At 42.5% G+C, this 21,280-nt stretch overlaps 1 pseudogene; it reads right to left on the bottom strand.

The window, feature by feature from the left end:
• Positions 1-6,791: 6,791 nt before the first annotated feature.
• Positions 6,792-21,280, bottom strand: part of LOC149200508 (transmembrane 9 superfamily member 7 pseudogene) — an 81,092-nt pseudogene continuing 66,603 nt past the window's right edge.

Below are 21,280 nucleotides of genomic sequence, written 5' to 3'. Positions count from 1 at the left end.
AGGTATTCCTGCGCGGAGAGGGGCAACGATACATTCAAATATTCATGCGCAGAGAGGGACAGTATCAGGTATTCCTGGGCGGAGGCACCAAAAACGCACATTCAGCAGGGCAGAGAGCGCAGTGTCAGGACAGAGGGCGCAGAGGCAGGAGTTACAGCTATTTTAGGGACTGGGACCTGAGCTCTGATACCATGTCAGGCCAGGGTAACTCCAGGATGAGCGGGAGAGAAAACTGATATATTTATTCATTAGCTAACTCATATTTATATACATGAATACAACGGATTAGTTCATCTTCTAGATGACTGTCCAGTTCACCCATCCGTTTCGGATTAGGTGTCAACAGAGACATGCGCTGCTCATGCAAACTGTTGGTCCCCTGCAGTGCCATCTGCCTGTAATCCCTTACCCTTAGTTGCACTGGAGTTTAAAATATCCACAACTGTCTGTGTTTTTTCAAATTTCACGTGAGTTGTCTAACACATACGTTGCATGATTCCTGGCTGATTGATAGAGAATTGGACAAGGAACTATCGGCTCAATCCTACTATATTCGTGGCTCAATTCCACCATTCCATTCATTCATGCAGTTTTTAAATTAGATTTGTGCAATAGAAGAACGAGTTTCAGTCACGTACCTGAAGTCAAATGGCTACTGTGAGGTGCTGAGGCTAGTCATTGCTACATGCACTGGTTTCTTTGGTTGCATGAGGGCTTGGCTGATGATTTATGGTTGTTTTCTCCTTGTGTAGGTGTCCTCTGGCCGGATCCCAGCTGTAAGAGTTCATTTCCACGTTCAGATCTGCACCTTCAAGATGCTGCTGCTGAATTTTCACAGGACCAGAACTTGTTTTCGCCATTGCTCCCAAACAGTAAACCGGATCGATCTGAAAATTTCCGAGCATGTTCCTATCATCATGATGCACCTCCCATAGCAAAACCGTGATCAATGGATGCACAGATTTCGAGAAAAATGGAAAATGGCTGAAGACTTCAGAGATCAATTTCTCAGAAGCCGTGCATCGGAATTGGCTGAAACTGCTTGGGTAGGCTACTATCACCCATGTGCATCTCCCCATGAAACAGGTTTTAAAACGGATGCGCGGATATGGAGAAAAATGTAAAAATAGCTGATGGTGATGGAGGATGATTTCTTGAAAATCGTGCACCAGAATTGGCTGAAATTGCTCAGGCATGTTGCCATCACCCCTATACAATCCCCCGTAAAATGGTTCTTCAAATGGATGCATGGTTTTCAAGTTATGGAAGAAACAAATTATGTTCTAGGTATTTTTGCTTCAAGGCATTTTGCAGTTTTGTTGCATGGTAAGAAAAACTGAGCTTGGGTTGTGATGCAGGCATGGAGATGATGGAGGAGGAGTTTGAAAAGTGCAGGAGGACTTCTGAACCCTTGAGGAAGCTACAATGCTCGCCAAACCACCTTTTTGAAATCCATTTCTAGCTTCTTACAATTTCTACAGGAACTTCCTGTAGAAGCACAATGAGGTGGAAAAGATGATGGAAAAGGGTGAGGAATGGGAACATGGATGCTTGCAGGCATAACCAATGGATTCCAAGCTTTAGATCCCCTTCCAAAATCGAATCTGGCTCGCTTGAAGGTTCTACAGGATGTTTCCTGTAGAAATATAGAACTTCCTCTAGAAGGCACAAAAACTCCTTTGTCTTTGTTTTGAGTGATCCTCCTGACCTGCAATGTCATTGCTGCAACCTGAAATTATTCAATGGAAATTAGATTTATTTTTCTTTTTTTTTTCTCTTTTTTTTTTTTTGAAAAACAACTAGGGCGCCTCATGGAGGTTTTCACCCTAATTGCCTGCCCTGGGTGCCTCCAAGGGAGGTTTTCAACCAGAGATATTATTCTCTTTTCTCTTTTTTCCCAACCCATTGACCGCCTCATGGAGGTTTTCAATCAATGAGCCAATCTAAGGCGCCTCCGAGGAGGTTTTCACCTTAGATTTTTATTTTTCTTCTTATTTTCATTTTTTTTCTTTTTTTCTTTTTTCTACCCTACCCTACTTGAAAAACAAAATCATTTTCAAGTGTAAGAATACTTCCAATGGAGCCATGTGCACATTGAGATGAGAGACAAGATGATGTGGAGGCTTGAAATGCATGCTTGGACAGCTATCCAGATTTCAAAGACCTAATGATCTAACTTTGAAGGGATCAAACATAGCTGAGGAAGAGAGTACCGCTGCAACTTAGTGACCGTCTGAAACCATATCTCAATATAGCTCTGATATCCTTGGTTCTTTTGCTGATCTGGATCATGTTTCATGTCACCTTCTAACATGACTTCCTCATATTCCTCTTTTTGCTGATCTTTCTCTTGAATACATGGAAGATTTGATGGTAACCATGAAGGATCTTTTTTTATCTCTGCTTCTCATGTCTTCTCTTCGTCAAGTAAAGCCCATGGTTCTTTGATTTCCTCTTCTGAATCTTCTTTTGCCTGATGTGGTCCTTCAATGCTTTCAATATAGTCTCTTTTTTGCAATATTCTTCCTGAGCTATGGTGAAGATCATTGAGCTCAAGAGGAGTTGTTCGGACATGTTGTGCCTCAGCTTTGCAATTAGGTTGAGCTATTCCAATGTGCGGGTTTGGAAATGGTGGTATGGGTAGCTGAGTGGGGGTGTATATTTGAGATGGATGTGGATGGGGTTGTGGTTGGGCAGGCATTTGGGGCTGCCTTAGTGGAGTAGGAGGCGATGGTTGTGGATGAGCAGGTGGTGGAGGAAAATAAGCGGGAGGAGTGTTGTATTGGGGCCTCCACTCCTGATGAGGTGCATTCCACTGAGGCTGTGGCTGAGCATAAGAGTGAAATGAATGAGCAACTGGTTGGGCATAATATGGATCTGTGAAGGAACAAGGAGGAGGTGTGAACCAGGAAGGATGAGCAGGGGGACCCCAAGAAGGCATGAAAGTGGCTTGATAAGGGTCATAATAGGTCTCGGATGTCCCTTGCAATTCCTGCTGGTAAGATCTAGGTCCATGTGGCCTCCTTTGGTTCATATAATAGAGTGATTCAGTGGCTCCTTTGGCTATTTGATATGCAGCTTTGATTCTTGGTAAGGAAGGGCACTGATCTGTAGGATGGTATTCTTCACAGATGAAACACACTTCTAGGGAGTGCATTGGACATTCGTTCCTAGGATGCTTTCTAGTGCACCTGGGACAAAAGATGACCAAAGCCCTCTTGGCTTCCTCTTGCTTCTTTTGGATCCACAGGGTATCCAATTGCATGGCGAGAAACTGCCTCATATCCCTCTTGAAATCTTCTATCTGATCTTCAAATTCGTTTTTGGACAAGGGACTGCTCCCAACATTTCTGCTTGTAGCCATTTGCTCCAGAGGAATGGTTTCTTCTTCTTCTTCCCTTGAGGTTCTTCAAATATGTCTTGCTGTCCACCTAAGGGTTCTTTAATCACAGCCATCAAAGAAGAGAGAAGGTTGGCTGTGTGAAGTGGTGGGGGTGTTGTGCAATCATTTTTCTAACTTATCTCTACTCCTACAAGGCATGAAATGAAATCTTTTTGGTTGATTTTTGCATTTTTCTTCTTATACCTGCAAAACTAAAATAGATTGAACTGCAACTAACTATCTTGCTGAAATGAAAATGCGGAATTGAAATGAAAGAAGGAAATGACTAATCTATTTTGCTCAAATGAAACTGCAGGAATGAAATGCTAGTCTACGCTTGCGGAATTGAAATGCTAATCTATGCTTGCATAAATGAAATTGCGGAATTGAAATGCTAATCTATGAAAGCGGGAAATGCTAATCTACTTTTGCAGAAACGAAGTTGCATAATGGAAATGAAATAAACTACTTAGCAGAAGATTGTAGTGGAAAATAGAAGAAAAGCGGCAATCACCAATACTCTGACGCTTCCCCGGAAACGGCGCCAAAAAGGATGGTGGGCCCCAGTATTGTATAATAATGCTACAACTCCTGGAACTCCCTTCTTTAATTTTATCAACCTGGTAGTTCGTAACAAACTTGGAAGAGACGGTGCTGTATGCACAAGTACTAGCTCTTGCCGCAACTGTCACTTGGTCAGCTGGCACAAGTCCGCTAAGGGCTTAAGCCAACCTCTATGAGCTCTTAGAAGAAGCTTTTTAACTGATGGATGAAAGCTAACTTAAAAAAAGCTAATCTACTTGCGGAAAGAAATTGAAAGCCAAAATGAAACGCAAACCCTAATTCTACCAGCTAGTCCTACTAACGCAAAGGAGAGCATGCAAACTACTGAAGAGATGCCATTACTTCTATGAAGGTAAAATACATGTGTCTAGACTACCTCTATCTGAAGAAAATTCTTTTTGTATTTTTGTTCAAGTTGTTGGAATTATCATGCATGTGCTTCTAACTAGCTTTTTACTGTGCAGGGGTAGATCAAGGGGAGAAATTCTTGGGAAAGGTTGGGAAGGTTCAGAGAGGGTCTAAGGGGTCCCTAACACCCTTCCAAAGAGTTTCACAAAGTTTGGCTGCCAAGAAACCTCATTCGTGAGCTTCTGCAGGAAGTCTACAGGGGTTCTACAGGATGTTTAGGATTTCTACAGGATGTTCTATAATTTTTCTGCAGGATGTTTAAAAATTGGATTTTGGAGGATGGGTGAGTGAGGTAAGGTGCATGAATGGATAGGGAGGCAGGGTAGGGGCCTGAAATGACCCAAGGACTGATGGATAGTGTTGAGGAGAAAGTGTAGATGGCTGGACTTGTTCCAAGAAGACTGAAGTAATGCTGCACAAAAGGTAGGGTTATGAGGGCAATATGGCAACGTGAGGCAAGAAACCAAGTTAGGAGATGGAGAAGATGGGTTTGAGGGAGTCTGGGTAGACAGAGAAGTGGTACAGGTGCTATGCAACTTGTGTTTCCAACTGAACCAACAAAGACATGCAAGAAAACAAAGATCTAGTTATGCTACCCTAATATGATCTAGCTAACAGTAACAAGAATGGACAACAGCTTTATTTGCAAGGAAACCATGTATATTAACTATGCAATGAAGCATTCAAAGATCTGAACATGTAACCAACTTCTGCAAATGAAAACCAAACACTAATGATTGCATGGCAAAGCAGTCAGTGTTTTTGTGGGCAACAAAGTCATCCTAGTCATAGCTCCTGATCCCACTGAGGGAGACGTGAAACCACAGATGTTTGTTGGCCCTTTTCTTGAAGCTTTTTCTGTTAACAACCTATCAACTAAATCTGAGCATGAAAAGCTATTTTACTCATCAAAAAAACAAACTAAATAACAAAACAAGATTTAGATCTAAATAGCAGATTTTATTCCAAAAATGCAGCAAAAACACATAAAGATAATCAAAGGAGGTATTGGGCGCTTGAGATGGGCCCAACCCCAAGAGCTATAGCCTCCTAAGAGAGATTTAGAGCTGGTGCAAAGCTGGATTCATCTTTATTGAGCAAGAAAAGAAGAGTTACATCAAAACTGTCCACAAGGAGAACTTGAAAAGGAGCTGAAAGCAAAGCTAATCTATTGCCTAAAAATCGAAATACAAACTAGCTAACTTCTGCCTACAAAATGACTAACCATTGGCTACAAAATGACTAACCACTAGCTACAAATTGACTAACTACTAGCTAACCAAAATGAGGCCCTAAGCCTTCTTATTTATACAAATTGAGGACCCCAACAGTCCTCATAAACTTTATGGAATCAGCTGCCCAAAACTTGTAGTTAACAGTAGTCCTACTTGACTTGCTTAGCTACCCTTGTGCTAATTGATTTGGTGGCCCTTGAACTCCGAGATGATGGTGGATAATTCGAGGTAAGGGCCCATAAATGAAGGGGACACCTTCCTACAAATCCTCTCCATTGTTCTCCCACGAATTTGGATGCCAAGTGTTCATTAAGACCTTCAATTTTGTGTCCAAATTGACCAAAAAGGCTACACAAAGCACCCATTAGACTTGTTGGCATCATGACTAACCCAATTCACTCTATTAGCATAAATATAATAAAAAACATGCAATAAACTAATGAGAATGGTGGATTAAGTCGAATTAGGAGGTTGAATGAGCCCAAATAATCATCCATTTTTGGGGCTCATCATCACCCCCCTACTGAAAGTGTTGCTCATCCTCTCAGCAACCAATCTATCTCCTCATCTTTGATGGCCCAGGTGGCCTCCCTATCATCCCAAGCTTCTGAAGTGATTTCCTCTTCTCGGTCATGAAACCATGCTTTTCTCTCTGCTTCTTCCCACTGTCTGCTCCTTTTCCTAGAGAATTCTTAGCCTTGGTATGATTGTGCAAGTATATTCAATCATATGAAAGGAGATGAAACCAGTGGAGGGTGGAAGAAAAGAGTGGTTGCATGCCTCCTCAACAGACTTCAAGCTTCAAATTCCTCTTCATAATTGATTCTGGCCTGCCCAAGGCTTCTACAGGATGTTTCTGGTAAAAATACAGAACTTCCTGTAGAAAGTCCTATAGCTTCCTGTAGAAGGTTGAACCATGACCAGATTGTGTCCGAACCCTGAAAAAATGAGTGTTCATGGAGGGAGTGGATGTGAGGATGCCTGGTAACTTGGTAGGGACCCTTTTGCTTGTGTTGGGAGGCCCCCTTTCGGCATTTTTCCTGCAACATCTTTAGCGTTAACTCCCACAGCAGCACATTGACATTGGTGTCTCCTGTAATGTTTCCCAAAAACTTTTAAAACAACAGAAAAGGAGCAAGCACCATTCCCCTAAACCAAAACTTAAACGGCCCCTTTGAAAAATGGTAGCTGCATGCAGAGCCTCAGTCAATCTTCACTGATGAGTATATTGTCCGTACAAACCAAAGGCATGCATAGAAACCTGTTGTACCAGTCAGAACACAAAATGAGTATGACATGATGGTCATGTAGCCAAAATATAAAACTCCAGAAACAAGCTTTGTCATCTCCAGCTTGGTGAAGAAATAGAATGTGGCATAGAGAAACAAGTAAAATTCTAAGGAGCCTACAGTCAAATAAGATCTCCACCACCAGTTGTAATCTTCACTGCACAATTCGAAGTAGCACAGGACAATGGTGATCTCTGCACATGTAACAATGAGGATCACAAAGACACTGAACAGGAACCCAAATATATAGTAGAACTGATGCAGCCATATTGAAGTTAATATGAAGAACAGTTCAATGAATACAGCTCCAAAAGGCAACATGCCTCCAATTGGTATTGAGAAAATGGGCTGCATATACCAAGCTTGCTCTGGAATCTGCCTGGGGATTTTATTAGTCTTCACTGGATCTTCAATTGCAGGTTTCTTGTAGCCAAAGTAACTGCCCACAAAGACCAATGGCACAGAAATTCCAAACCATAAAAGGACCAAGGCAAACATAGTCCCGAAAGGAACTGCACCAGATGATTTTTTCCCCATAGCAGTGCATTGAGAATAAATACAATGCAAAAGGCAATGCCTGGAAACAAGAATGCTGTCTTCAGCGTGTTCCTCCTCCATTCTGTGCCCTTGAACATCTTATATAGACGTGACAATGCATACCCTGCAAACAAACCCATAAACACCCATTATAGTAGCATAGCTGTCATTAAACCTCCACGGTTCGAAGGAGAAAGGAAACCAAGGACTGCAAATATCATTGTCACTGGTGTCATGGCAAAAAACTGAACTCCAGTTCCCACATAGACACAAAGTAAGCTTGCATTGGTTGGGGCCCTAACCACATCTCCATGGACCGACTTCCATCCTGTTTCCTCTTGAGCCTCATCCTGTGTTTCTAATTGGTTGTATTTTGAGATATCCCGGTACAATGTTTGCATCATGATCACTGCAACCATTCCGGAGAGAAATAAAACAATCATCAATGAGTTGATGATAGAGAACCAATGGATCTGATCATCTGTCATAAGAAGGTAAGTATCCCAACGTGATGCCCATTTCATAGGGCTCTCCCGGAAAGTAACATCACAAGTGAATATAACTTCTTTGTCTTCTACAACTTCTTGGGGAATCTCAGAATTTGACACTGTATGCTTGGTATTTGGATCACAAGTTGTCAAATGGGTTTTGACATTATCCCATGGTTGTTCATACTCATGCTTTACACTCACTGAGAATTTCCACCCTCGACGTGAACAGTCCAAGCTTCTTCGTATGCTGGGTTTCCTGTGGCGCAGCTTCCTGTAGAAACGCCTGTAGAGTGCCCGGCTTCTGTAGGATGTCTCTGCGCCTTTGAACGATCTTGGTATGCGGGAGAATTTTGAACAAGCCGAAAAACTTGGCGAAGGATGTCAGTTTAACAAAATTCAGAGGCAAAGGATTCAGCCGAAGAGGTTTGCAAGTGTAAATGAATCAGCAGTTAACGTGAGTCTTCAGCCGAGCATTCCTTTAATTACTGCGTGATTTGTGGTGAGGTGGCAGAGACGTGCGCTGCTCATGCAAACTGTTGGTCCCCTGCAGTGCCATCTGCCTGTAATCCCTTACCCTTAGTTGCATTGGAGTTTAAAATATCCACAATTGTCTGTGTTTTTTCAAATTTCACGTGAGTTGTCTAACACATACGTTGCATGATTCCTGGCTAATTGATAGAGAATTGGACAAGGAACTATCGGCTCAATCCTACTATATTCGTGGCTCAATTCCACCATTCCATTCATTCATGTAGTTTTTAAATTAGATTTGTGCAATAGAAGAACGAGTTTCAGTCACGTACCTAAAGTCAAATGGCTGCTGTGAGGTGCTGAGGCTAGTCATTGTTGCATGCACTGGTTTCTTTGGTTGCATGAGGGCTTGGCTGATGATTTATGGTTGTTTTCTCCTTGTGCAGGTGTCCTCTGGCCGGATCCCAGCTGCAGGAGTTCATTTCCATGTTCAGATCTGCACCTTCAAGCTGTTGCTGCTGAATTTTCACAGGACCAGAACTTGTTTTCGCCATTGCTCCCAAACGGTAAACCGGATCGATCTGAAAATTTCCGAGCATGTTCCTATCATCATGATGCACCTCCCATAGCAAAATCGTGATCAATGCAAACTGTTGGTCCCCTGCGCTGCTCATGCAAACTGTTGGTCCCCTGCAATGCCATCTGCCTGTAATCCCTTACCCTTAGTTGCACTGGAGTTTAAAATATCCACAATTGTCTGTGTTTTTTCAAATTTCACGTGAGTTGTCTAACACATACGTTGCATGATTCTTGGCTAATTGATAGAGAATTGGACAAGGAACTATCGGCTCAATCCTACTATATCCGTGGCTCAATTCCACCATTCCATTCATTCATGTAGTTTTTAAATTAGATTTGTGCAATAGAAGAACGAGTTTCAGTCACGTACCTGAAGTCAAATGGCTGCTGTGAGGTGCTGAGGCTAGTCATTGCTGCATGCACTGGTTTCTTTGGTTGCATGAGGGCTTGGCTGATGATTTATGGTTGTTTTTTCCTTGTGCAGGTGTCCTCTGGCCGGATCCCAGCTGCAGGAGTTCATTTCCACGTTCAGATCTGCACCTTCAAGCTGCTGCTGCTGAATTTTCACAGGACCAGAACTTGTTTTCGCCATTGCTCCCAAACGGTAAACCGGATCGATCTGAACATTTTCGAGCATGTTCCTATCATCGTAATGCACCTCCCATAGCAAAATCGTGATCAATGGATGCACATATTTCGAGAAAAATGGAAAATGGCTGAAGATTTCAGAGATCAATTTCTCAGAAACCGTGCATCAGAATTGGCTGAAACTGCTTGGGTAGGCTACTATCACCCATGTGCATCTCCCCATGAAACAGGTTTTAAAACGGATGCACGGATATGGAGAAAATGCAAAAATGGCTGATGGTGATGGAGGCTGATTTCTTGGAAACCGTGCACCAGAATTGGCTGAAATTGCTCAGGCATGTTGCCATCACCCCTGTACAATCCCCCGTAAAATGGTTTTTCAAATGGATGCATGGTTTTCAAGTTATGGAAGAAACAAATTATGTTCTAGGTATTTTTGCTTCAAGGCATTTTGCAGTTTTGTTGCATGGTAAGAAAAACTGAGCTTGGGTTGTGATGCAGGCATGGAGATGATGGAGGAGTTTGAAAAGTGCAGGAGGACTTCTGAACCCTTAAGGAAGCTACAATGTTCGCCAAACCACCTTTTTGAAATCCATTTCTAGCTTCTTACAATTTCTACAGGAACTTCCTGTAGAAGCACAATGAAGAAGCACAATGAGGTGGAAAAGATGATGGAAAAGGGTGAGGAATGGGAACATGTATGCTTGCAGGCATAACCAATGGATTCCAAGCTTTAGATCCCCTTCCAAAATCGAATCTGGCTCGCTTGAAGGTTCTACAGGAAACAGAACTTCCTCTAGAAGGCACAAAAACTCCTTTGTCTTTGTTTTGAGTGATCCTCCTGACCTGCAATGTCATTGCTGCAACCTGAAATTATTCAATGGAAATTAGATTTATTTTTCTTTTTTTTTCTCTTTTGTTTTTGAAAAACAACTAGGGCACCTCATGGAGGTTTTCACCCTAATTGCCTGCCTTGGGTGCCTCCAAGGGAGGTTTTCACCCAGAGATCTTATTCTCTTTTCTCTTTTTTCCCAACCCATTGACCGCCTCATGGAGGTTTTCAATCAATGAGCCAATCTAAGGCGCCTCCGAGGAGGTTTTCACCTTAGATTTTTATTTTTCTTCTTATTTTCATTTTTTTTCTTTTTTTCTTTTTTCTACCCTACCCTACTTGAAAAACAAAATCATTTTCAAGTATAAGAATACTTCCAATGGAGCCATGTGCACATTGAGATGAGAGACAAGATGATGTGGAGGCTTGAAATGCATGCTTGGACAGCTATCCAGATTTCAAAGACCAAATGATCTGACTTTGAAGGGATCAAACATAGCTGAGGAAGAGAGTACCGCTGCAACTTAGTGACCGTCTGAAACCATATCTCAATATAGCTCTGATATCCTTGGTTCTTTTGCTGATCTGGATCATGTTTCATGTCACCTTCTAACATGACTTCCTCATCTTCCTCTTTTTGCTGATCTTTCTCTTGAATACATGGAAGATTTGATGGTAACCATGAAGGATCTTTCTTTATCTCTACTTCTGATGTCTTCTCTTCATCAAGTAAAGCCCATGGTTCTTTGATTTCCTCTTCTGAATATTCTTTTGCCTGATTTGGTCCTTCAATGCTTTCAATATAGTCTCTTTTTTGCAATACTCTTCCTGAGCTATGGTGAAGATCATTGAGCTCAAGAGGAGTTGTTCGGACATGTTGTGCCTCAGCTTTGCAATTAGGTTGAGCTATTCCAATGTGCGGGTTTGGAAATGATGGTATGGGTAGCTGAGTGGGGGTGTATATTTGAGATGGATGTGGATGGGGTTGTGGTTGGGCAGGCATTTGGGACTGCCTTGGTGGAGTAAGAGGCGATGGTTGTGGATGAGCAGGTGGTGGAGGAAAATAAGCGGGAGGAGTGTTGTATTGGGGCCTCCACTCCTGATGAGGTGCATTCCACTGAGGCTGTGGCTGAGCATAAGAGTGAAATGAATGAGCAACTGGTTGGGCATAATATGGATCTGTGAAGGAACAAGGAGGAGGTGTGAACCAGGAAGGATGAGCAGGGGGACCCCAAGAAGGCATGAAAGTGGCTTGATAAGGGTCATAATAGGTCTCGGATGTCCCTTGCAGTTCCTGCTGGTAAGATCTAGGTCCATGTGGCCTCCTTTGGTTCATATAATAGAGTGATTCAGTGGCTCCTTTGGCTATTTGATATGCAACTTTGATTCTGGGTAAGGAAGGGCACTGATCTGTAGGATGGTATTCTTCATAGATGAAACACACTTCTAGGGAGTGCAGTGGGCATTCGTTCCTAGGATGATTTCTAGTGCACCTGGGACAAAAGATGACCAAAGCCCTCTTGGCTTCCTCTTGCTTCTTTTGGATCCACAGGGTATCCAATTGCATGGCGAGAATTTGCCTCATATCACTCTTGAAATCTTCTATCTGATCTTCAAATTCGTTTTTGGACAAGGGACTGCTCCCAACATTTCTGCTTGTAGCCATTTGCTCTAGAGGAATGGTTTCTTCTTCTTCTTCCCTTGAGGTTCTTCAAATATGTCTTGCTGTCCACCTAAGGGTTCTTTAATCACAGCCATCAAAGAAGAGAGAAGGTTGGCTGTGTGAAGTGGTGGGGGTGTTGTGCAATCATTTTTCTAACTTATCTCTACTCCTACAAGGCATGAAATGAAATCTTTTTGGTTGATTTTTGCATTTTTCTTCTTATACCTGCAAAACTAAAATAGATTGAACTGCAACTAACTATCTTGCTGAAATGAAAATGCGGAATTGAAATGAAAGAAGGAAATGACTAATCTATTTTGCTCAAATGAAACTGCAGGAATGAAATGCTAGTCTACGCTTGCGGAATTGAAATGCTAATCTATGCTTGCATAAATGAAATTGCGGAATTGAAATGCTAATCTATGAAAGCGGGAAATGCTAATCTACTTTTGCAGAAACGAAGTTGCATAATGGAAATGAAATAAACTACTTAGCAGAAGATTGTAGTGGAAAATAGAAGAAAAGCGGCAATCACCAATACTCTGACGCTTCCCCGGAAACGGCGCCAAAAAGGATGGTGGGCCCCAGTATTGTATAATAATGCTACAACTCCTGGAACTCCCTTCTTTAATTTTATCAACCTGGTAGTTCGTAACAAACTTGGAAGAGACGATGCTGTATGCACAAGTACTAGCTCTTGCCGCAACTGTCACTTGGTCAGCTGGCACAAGTCCGCTAGGGGCTTAAGCCAACCTCTATGAGCTCTTAGAAGAAGCTTTTTAACTGATGGATGAAAGCTAACTCAAAAAAAGCTAATCTACTTGCGGAAAGAAATTGAAAGCCAAAATGAAACGCAAACCCTAGCAAACCCTAATTCTACCAGCTAGTCCTACTAACGCAAAGGAGAGCATGCAAACTACTGAAGAGATGCCATTACTTCTATGAAGGTAAAATACATGTGTCTAGACTACCTCTATCTGAAGAAAATTCTTTTTGTATTTTTGTTCAAGTTGTTGGAATTATCATGCATGTGCTTCTAACTAGCTTTTTACTGTGCAGGGGTAGATCAAGGGGAGAAATTCTTGGGAAAGGTTGGGAAGGTTCAGAGAGGGTCTAAGGGGTCCCTAACACCCTTCCAGAGAGTTTCACAAAGTTTGGCTGCCAAGAAACCTCATTCGTGAGCTTCTGCAGGAAGTCTGCAGGGGTTCTACAGGATGTTTAGGATTTCTACAGGATGTTCTGTAATTTTTCTACGGGATGTTTAAAAATTGGATTTTGGAGGATGGGTGAGTGAGGTAAGGTGCATGAATGGATAGGGAGGCAGGGTAGGGGCCTGAAATGACCCAAGGACTGATGGATAGAGTTGAGGAGAAAGTGTAGATGGCTGGACTTGTTCCAAGAAGACTGAAGTAATGCTGCACAAAAGGTAGGGTTATGAGGGCAGTATGGCAACGTGAGGCAAGAAACCAAGTTAGGAGATGGAGAAGATGGGTTTGAGGGAGTCTGGGTAGACAGAGAAGTGGTACAGGTGCTCTGCAATTTGTGTTTCCAACTGAACCAACAAAGACATGCAAGAAAACAAAGATCTAGTTATGCTACCCTAATATGATCTAGCTAACAGTAACAAGAATGGACAGCAGCTTTATTTGCAAGGAAACCATGTATATTAACTATGAAATGAAGCATTCAAAGGTTTGAACATGTAACCAACTTCTGCAAATGAAAAACAAACACTAATGATTGCATGGCAAAGCAAAGTCAGTGTTTTTGTGGGCAACAAAGTCATCCTAGTCACAGCTCCTGGTCCCACTGAGGGAGAGGTGAAACCACAGATGTTTGTTGGCCCTTTTCTTGAAGCTTTTTCTGTTAACAACCTATCAACTAAATCTGAGCATGAAAAGTTATTTTACTCATCAAAAAAACAAACTAAATAACAAAACAAGATTTAGATCTAAATAGCAGATTTTATTCTAAAAATGCAGCAAAAACACATAAAGATAATCAAAGGAGGTATTGGGCGCTTGAGATGGGCCCAACCCCAAGCGCTATAGCCTCCTAAGAGAGATTTAGAGCTAGTGCAAAGCTGGATTCATCTTTATTGAGCAAGAAAAGAAGAGTTACATCAAAACTGTCTACAAGGAGAACTTGAAAATGAGCTGAAAGCAAAGCTAATCTATTGCCTAAAAATCGAAATACAAACTAGCTAACTTCTGCCTACAAAATGACTAACCATTGGCTACAAAATGACTAACCACTAGCTACAAATTGACTAACTACTAGCTAACCAAAATGAGACCCTAAGCCTTCTTATTTATACAAATTGAGGACCCCAACAGTCCTCCTAAACTTTAGGGAGTCAGCTGCCCAAAACTTGTAGTTAACAGCAGTCCTACTTGACTTGCTTAGCTGCCCTTGTGCTAATTGATTTGGTGGCCCTTGAACTCCGAGTTGATGGTGGAGAATTCGAGGTAAGGGCCCATAAATGAATGGGACACCTTCCTACAAATCCTCTCCCTTGTTCTCCCACGAATTTGGCTGCAAGTGCTCATTAAGACCTTCAATTTTGTCTCCAAATTGACCAAAAAGGCTACAAAAAGCACCCATTAGACTTGTTGGCATAATGACTAACCCAATTCACTCTATTAGCATAAATATAATAAAAAACATGCAATAAACTAATGAGAATGGTGGATTAAGTCGAATTAGGAGGTTGAATCAACCCAAATAATCATCCATTTTTGGGGCTCATCACGCTGCCCCCAAGGCTTTCTCTGTTTCTAGCAGTCTTTCATTCATCCTCATTAGCAAACTTACTACATCCTCCTCTTCTTTCTGTTGTGCTACTTCTGTGGTTTGAGGATGTATTGTAGCTGACAGCCTGAGTTGTTTTCTGAGGGCTGCTATGTCTTCTTTTTTCTTCCTAATTAAAGCCTATATGCCCTTGGGGGATCATGTCCCAGCTCCATAATAATTTCCTCCAAAGATTTGATTCTATTGTCCTTGGCTAATGAGGAGGCTTTCTCCAATTCTAATTGGGCAGAAGTATTATGAAGTGAATTTTGCAATCTGTGGGCCAATATTGCTTTATCTGCCAAGGTGGAGTACACCATTTCTCCAGTTTGTTTGTGTAACTCAATCTGGTCCATTGGGTGGATGTCTTTAGCAAGGACTTCTAGATTGGTTCTGATATAATCAGCAGCTGACTGGGGCTGCTGTACTGTAGGCCTGAAGTGACTAAGGGTCATTTTCCCTTCTTGGATATCATAGGCTGCCATTAGCCTCTGTTGATTAGTGGGAGCCATTCTTAGTAATTGGTTATAGAGCTGGAACCTTACCGGCTCATTTCTGGCCTTGATTTCAGTGAATGCCTTCTTGATGTCAGAGCCTTGCTTGCTTTGTTGCTTGGTGGATGTAACCTCCACACCTTGTTGCCTCTCTTGCTCCTGCTGAAAGGAGCTAGCTGATGTTTCCATACTTGGAGGAATCCGTTGTTCGGTTGTTTCCTCACCCCTTTGGTTGCCTGCTGTCTCCTCTGTAAATTCTTCCTCAGAGTAGGGGTTCAACCTTTGCCTTTTCTCTCCCTACTGCTCTGTGGATGCCCCTGTGGGTGTCTCTTCCTGCCTATCCCTTTTCTTGGCTCTTTCCTCATTGAGAGGAGTTTGTAAGACAGGGATTTCAGGTGCTTTTGCTTGTGTTGAAGGGGCTTGCCCTTGACTTTGTTCTTTTGTTGTATCTGGCCGGTCTGCCATTGTCTCCTGCTGCTCTGAATGCTGCACTTCCTTACCCTTAGATGTCCCTGTAGGAGGAATAGTCCCTTGGGCAGGCTGTTGTGAAGTTGTGGTAGATGATGTGCCCGCTCCAAGGTGTCGAGGCAATGTGAAAAACACCTGTCCAACAGAGTCCAGGTCAAGTGTCTTTTCAAACTCTTTCATTTCTTTTTCTAATCTCTCTTCTTCAGTAAGTTCCTCAACTAGTGTGCCTTCTATCCACTCCTGTTGATTAGCATATTGTTCAATCTGAGGGATACTATGGTGCACATATCTTGTAAGCTTGTTTTTGACTCTTCTAAAGCTTATGAAATGTTCAGGGTCATATGGTGACCAAATAAAACTTTGTTTCAGCTTAAGTTTGTCTCTCAAAATAGTGTCAGCTTCCTTCCATGCTTCTTCCCTTTTATTAAAAATAAAAGGGCCTAGTTGGTGCCTTATCTTGAGCTGTGCTTTTTTCCTAGCACCATAGAAATGGGTCAAACTGAACTACTAAATTGCCGGTAGTATTCCAGGGCAAAGAGTCTCATAGGGACATACTTTGGCAGCTTGTAGGGGGCTAATTGACAGCCATAGATCCCAATCACTGTATGGTTTTGGTAAAAATACCAGTCACCAATACTGTATTCCTTCTAGAGGTGTAAGATTTTCTGCATTTCAGTAGAGAGCCTGGCAGGAGGAGTTATTGACAACAAACAGGTGGCTGGATATATGAAAAGGTCAATAAACTCACAATATGTATATGGGGAGCTACTAACATGATGGAATACTGAGGACCAAAATATTACAGACCTTCGCTCCCCCTTAGCATCCAATTTTTTAAGGGGAACTGGGAAACTATCAAGTTGATAGTACAGCAGCAAATGGTATATATATGCAGTGTATTTGAACACTCTCTCTCTGTCTAAATTCATGAATTGCTCGTGAATTTTGTTAGCTATGAAGGTGGCATAATCATACTTGATAGCAGGGGGCTGTCCTGGAGCAAACATGGACATCAAAGCAAAGACAGTCTCATCCACTATTTCACTTGTTCTGAATCCCAGGATGTAAGAAATCATGTCTATGAGTAATTTTCCAGGCTCATCAAACCAGGCATGGTGATAGGGAATTTTGTATCTGGAGTAGCAATCTGGTGGCATAAACAGCTTGGCAATTCGGTCAACTTCTGCAGAGGACAACTTGGAGGCTTGATCCAGCAAATTTTTCATGGAGAGAGGGACCAAAGGCTGAGCTGGCTCGAAGTGCAGCATCTCATTTATAGACTGAGGGGTGATATAAAAGAGGACATTTCCAGAGGGGTCCATCATTTCCCTTTGAGAAGGCTCACAATTAGCACAACATTGATGGATGAGGTCAGGGAAGACATTCACTGAAGGCAGGTAGTATATAGGCATATTAGACTCCCAGATTCTAAATATGTCAGTTTTATTCCTGTATCTATTCCTTATTTCACAAAAGGCTTGCAGGTGAGGCTTTTCACCCTCCATATCATCAATCTAGAAATCCCTATCAGCAAGAGGTAACCACTCCAACTGCTTATGTGGTGCATTCAAAGGTGCAATATTCAGGGCCACCGGAGCCTCCATTTTCAGTTTGTTGAATGACTTTTAACTTAAAGTTAGAGTTTCTGGAGCAATAAACAATAGAACACTGGTTTTGTTTTTCCTTAGGAAATCAGAGAATGAGTTATGTTCCCAGAAATTGTTGCCTTTGATGAAATTCACAGTGGACCTAGAATTTGCAGAGTTTGGTCGGGAAGGTGGATAGAAACAGGGGAAATGGTCCTCTTTGGGAGTGAATTTTGACAATTTTGACTTAAGATGTGGATATTTTTTGAGATTTAGCTGGCAAAAATGGGCATGAAATACAAAGTAGCGGGCAATTTGCAGAGGAGAACAGGCTTGTAGGTTTTCTTTGACAATCAACGATGAACAGTGACTTGACATGCACAGGTTTACAGGTAAAAGGACATTTTACTCGCATTTAGCTCTTCCGGTGATTGTTAACAGAGAAATTCATAAAATCAGGGTTTATGGGCGACTATTGAATAAATACCTGTTTTTCAGGCGCTTGGCGCAAAATGCAGTTGCAGAGTAAGCTGAAGGGGTCGGGTTTGCAGGTTGAACTTGCTTGGGTGGCGAACTGGAGTGTTGGTGGCGAGTTGAACGTAATACCCATGCACAGTCTTCGCAACACGATAAAACAGAAATAAACAAAAAACAATGATTTTCGCGACTTTTGACAAAATTCGGGCTTTTTGGCGCTTTTTTAGGATGACATCATCATGACGTAGCTTTGTCCTGTAGCGAGGTACGGAAAGTGACGTGGCAGACGACGTGGGGGCTGACATGGACGGATGACATGGCGGACTGAACAGTAGCGCGGGCGCTGGCGTGGTGTATGATGTAAGCAGCGGGAACGGGAGGTGGTTTGTGGTTTCCATCGGACCGCTTTTGGTACGGGGGCGGTTTATGTCAGAGCGGGCCCAATGCAATGAAAAGAGGACACGCATCCAGGGGTACGGCGGGAAAACCACTTTCTATCGGGAGCTAACGGTCGGACGTGGGGGCGGCTCCGATATTAACGAGAGCCGTTGGATCTAGAGGGCGCGATCCAACATTTGACGGGAGGCGTAGGTGGTGACGGTGCTACGGGACCCGCGCTATCATTTAGCCATTAAATATTGTTTGGGGGTTTAAACCTTAGGTTAGGGGTTTAATGAATGCAGTTATTTAATTAATCAAATATTAATTAAATCCCATTGTTTTTGCACGACAAACTATGGTTATTCGTTTAACCGGAGGTGAAACAAATCCCAGGGTAACAAGTGGTGGGCTGTTATTGGTCCCAGATGGACCAATGACTCCCGAGGAAATATAATATAGCCATATTAGGTCGGGGCGGGTTATTTACAATATTTTTGGGTTTTTTGTGTATTTTTATACATAATAGGGGAGGGGAAATATAAGCGGGATTTATATAATAAAGTTAGAATATTAATATGAATATGAGGGGAAGCGCTAGGTGCATGAAATTGAATCACCTAGGCTTTGGGGTGTTAGGAGAAATAAAACTTTACACAAGAAATGTGGCTTTTAGCTCTTAAGCAAACTTGCAATTTGACTTAAGTTTTCATGAAAATGGAGTGAAGTTAAGAGTTTTTGAGCAGATCTCAATCTCTTTAAGGGATGTTAGTGAATAATTGTTGTGAGGGAGGAGAGGGGAAGTTAGACATGCAACATCTGATCTGTCATCACACCTTTGCCATGGCACTTGAGATATCCATGAAGTAGATCATATTGAAAAAGATGACACTGCTGATAGACTTGTTTCTGCAACTTCAATCTACTTACCCATTCTACAATTCCTAACATTTTTTCTTCATTTTAATTGGGTGCACTTGAACTAGCAAACCTTGGTTTTTCTCTTTTCTTTTGACTGCCCTCCTATCTAGATCTACCCTTATTTCTTCTAAGGGCTTAGATTAAGCAGTTGAGACCCTTTGCTTCTCTACTTAGCTAGTGATTTGCCAAGCTTGAACTGTTTGGACAGACCTTCATTCTCTATTCTACAGCAGGAAATTTAAATATGGACTGGCCCAGATTGAACTGTTGGGCCATCCATCAAGTGTGATAAAAACAGTGTTTGCACATTGTGAACTTGTTTTGCACAAATAAGATAATAGTGGCATTTTGACTGGCCACTTTCCTGGTCTTTCTTTGGGGTTCATTTTCTTTTTCTTTTGTTGACCAATTCATTCTTCTTGCCCTTTGATTTTTCTTTTAGGGCATACCCTCTTTACATTTTTGAATTTTTGAATTTTGAAAATATGGAACCTTTGCAACATGGAAAGGATGATCATATTTGGCACTTCCATAGTCAATCATGAAACATGAAACCTATTGGTATAGGAACCTAACATGATGATGAGAAGACAGGGAGGCATGAGAAGATACGGGGACAGCACACATATTTGCCTCAGACTGTTTCGCCTCATTGGATGGAGGCAGTCTTCCAAAAGGGGGACATAGAGTGGGTACTGGAGTTGCGTGCATCAGAGGCAGGGACTACAGGGCAGACAATACATCCAAAGATACAATCTATCATTGATCGATATGCCATAGTGTTTGGGGAGATTCCACGAGGACAGCCGCCGGATCGGGGGTTTGAGCACACCATCGAGCTTGAGCAGGGCATACAGGCCGTGATCACCACCCCCTATAGGTACCCCAAGGCCTATCGGGATGAGATTGAGCAGGCTATCCAGGAGTTGCTAGCTCTTGGGCATATCCGACCGAGCACGAATCCTTTTGCTTCTTCTGTGGTGTTGGTGAAGAAAAAGGACGGTACATTGAGGATGTGCATTGACTACAGGGCCTTGAACAAGAAGACCTTGAAGAAAAGGTACCCCATACCCAGGATCGATGAGTTGACGGACGAGTTGAGAGGGGCACGTTTCTTCTCAAAGATTGATTTGAGATTTGGGTACCATCAGATTTGCGTGAGGGAGCAGGACATTCCCAAGACCGCCTTCAGGTGTCACTATGGGCACTTTGAGTTCTTGGTGATGCATTTTGGGCTAACCAATGCCCTAGCTACATTTTAGTCCTACATGAATCACATCTTCCGTAGTCACTTGAAGAAGTTTCTGTTGGTATTCTTTGATGACATTCTCATTTATAGCAGGACTTAGGAGGAGCATCTCTAGCACATTGAGACAGTATTGTGTATCTCACAGGAGTAGCAGTTCTATGCTAAACTCTCCAAGTGTGAGTTTGGGTTGACAGAGATGTTGTATCTGGGACACATCATAGGGGTGGACGGAGTGAGGGTCCACGAGGAGAAGATCAGGGCCATCAGAGAATGGCCGGAGCCGAGAAATGTGACGGAACTTCGAGGATTCATTGGCATTTGTACTTACTACTGGAATTTCGTCAAAGGTTTCTCGCAGCTTGCTGCACCCCTAACAGATTTGACGAGTAAGGGAGCATTCAGTTGGTCAAATACAGTGCAACGAGCCTTTGACAGGCTCAAGGAGGTTATGAGCAACTGCCCAGTGTTTGCATTGCCAAATTGTACGCAGCCTTTTGTTTTGGAGTGTGATGCATCGGGAGAGGGGATTGGCGCAGTATTGATGCAGGGAGGCCACCCTATAGCCTTCGAGAACTGGAAACTCCTTCCGCACGAGAGGTTGTATTCTATATACGACAAGGAGATGCTGGCCATCATGCATGCATTGGCTAAGTACCGACAGTATCTAGTGGGTAACAAGTTCAAGGTGAGGACTAATCACAACAGCCTCAAGTTCTTTTTGGAGCAGAAGCAGTTACAGGAGAGGCAACAGAAGTGGATCAGCAAGATCCAAGCATATGACTTTGACATTGAGTATGTCAAGGGTAAGAACAACGTGGTAGCAGATGCCCTTTCACGTAGACCAGCCACGTTGTCTCTTATGAGCTTGGATACAGACT

Source organism: Pinus tabuliformis, chromosome 2_1, assembly GCF_031772625.1.
Source record: "Pinus tabuliformis cultivar Carrire ecotype Pingquan chromosome 2_1, CPIR1, whole genome shotgun sequence".
Lineage (NCBI taxonomy): Eukaryota > Viridiplantae > Streptophyta > Pinopsida > Pinales > Pinaceae > Pinus > Pinus tabuliformis.
The sequence above is the reverse complement of the archived record's forward strand: the minus strand, read 5'-3'. Positions and strand labels throughout refer to the sequence as shown.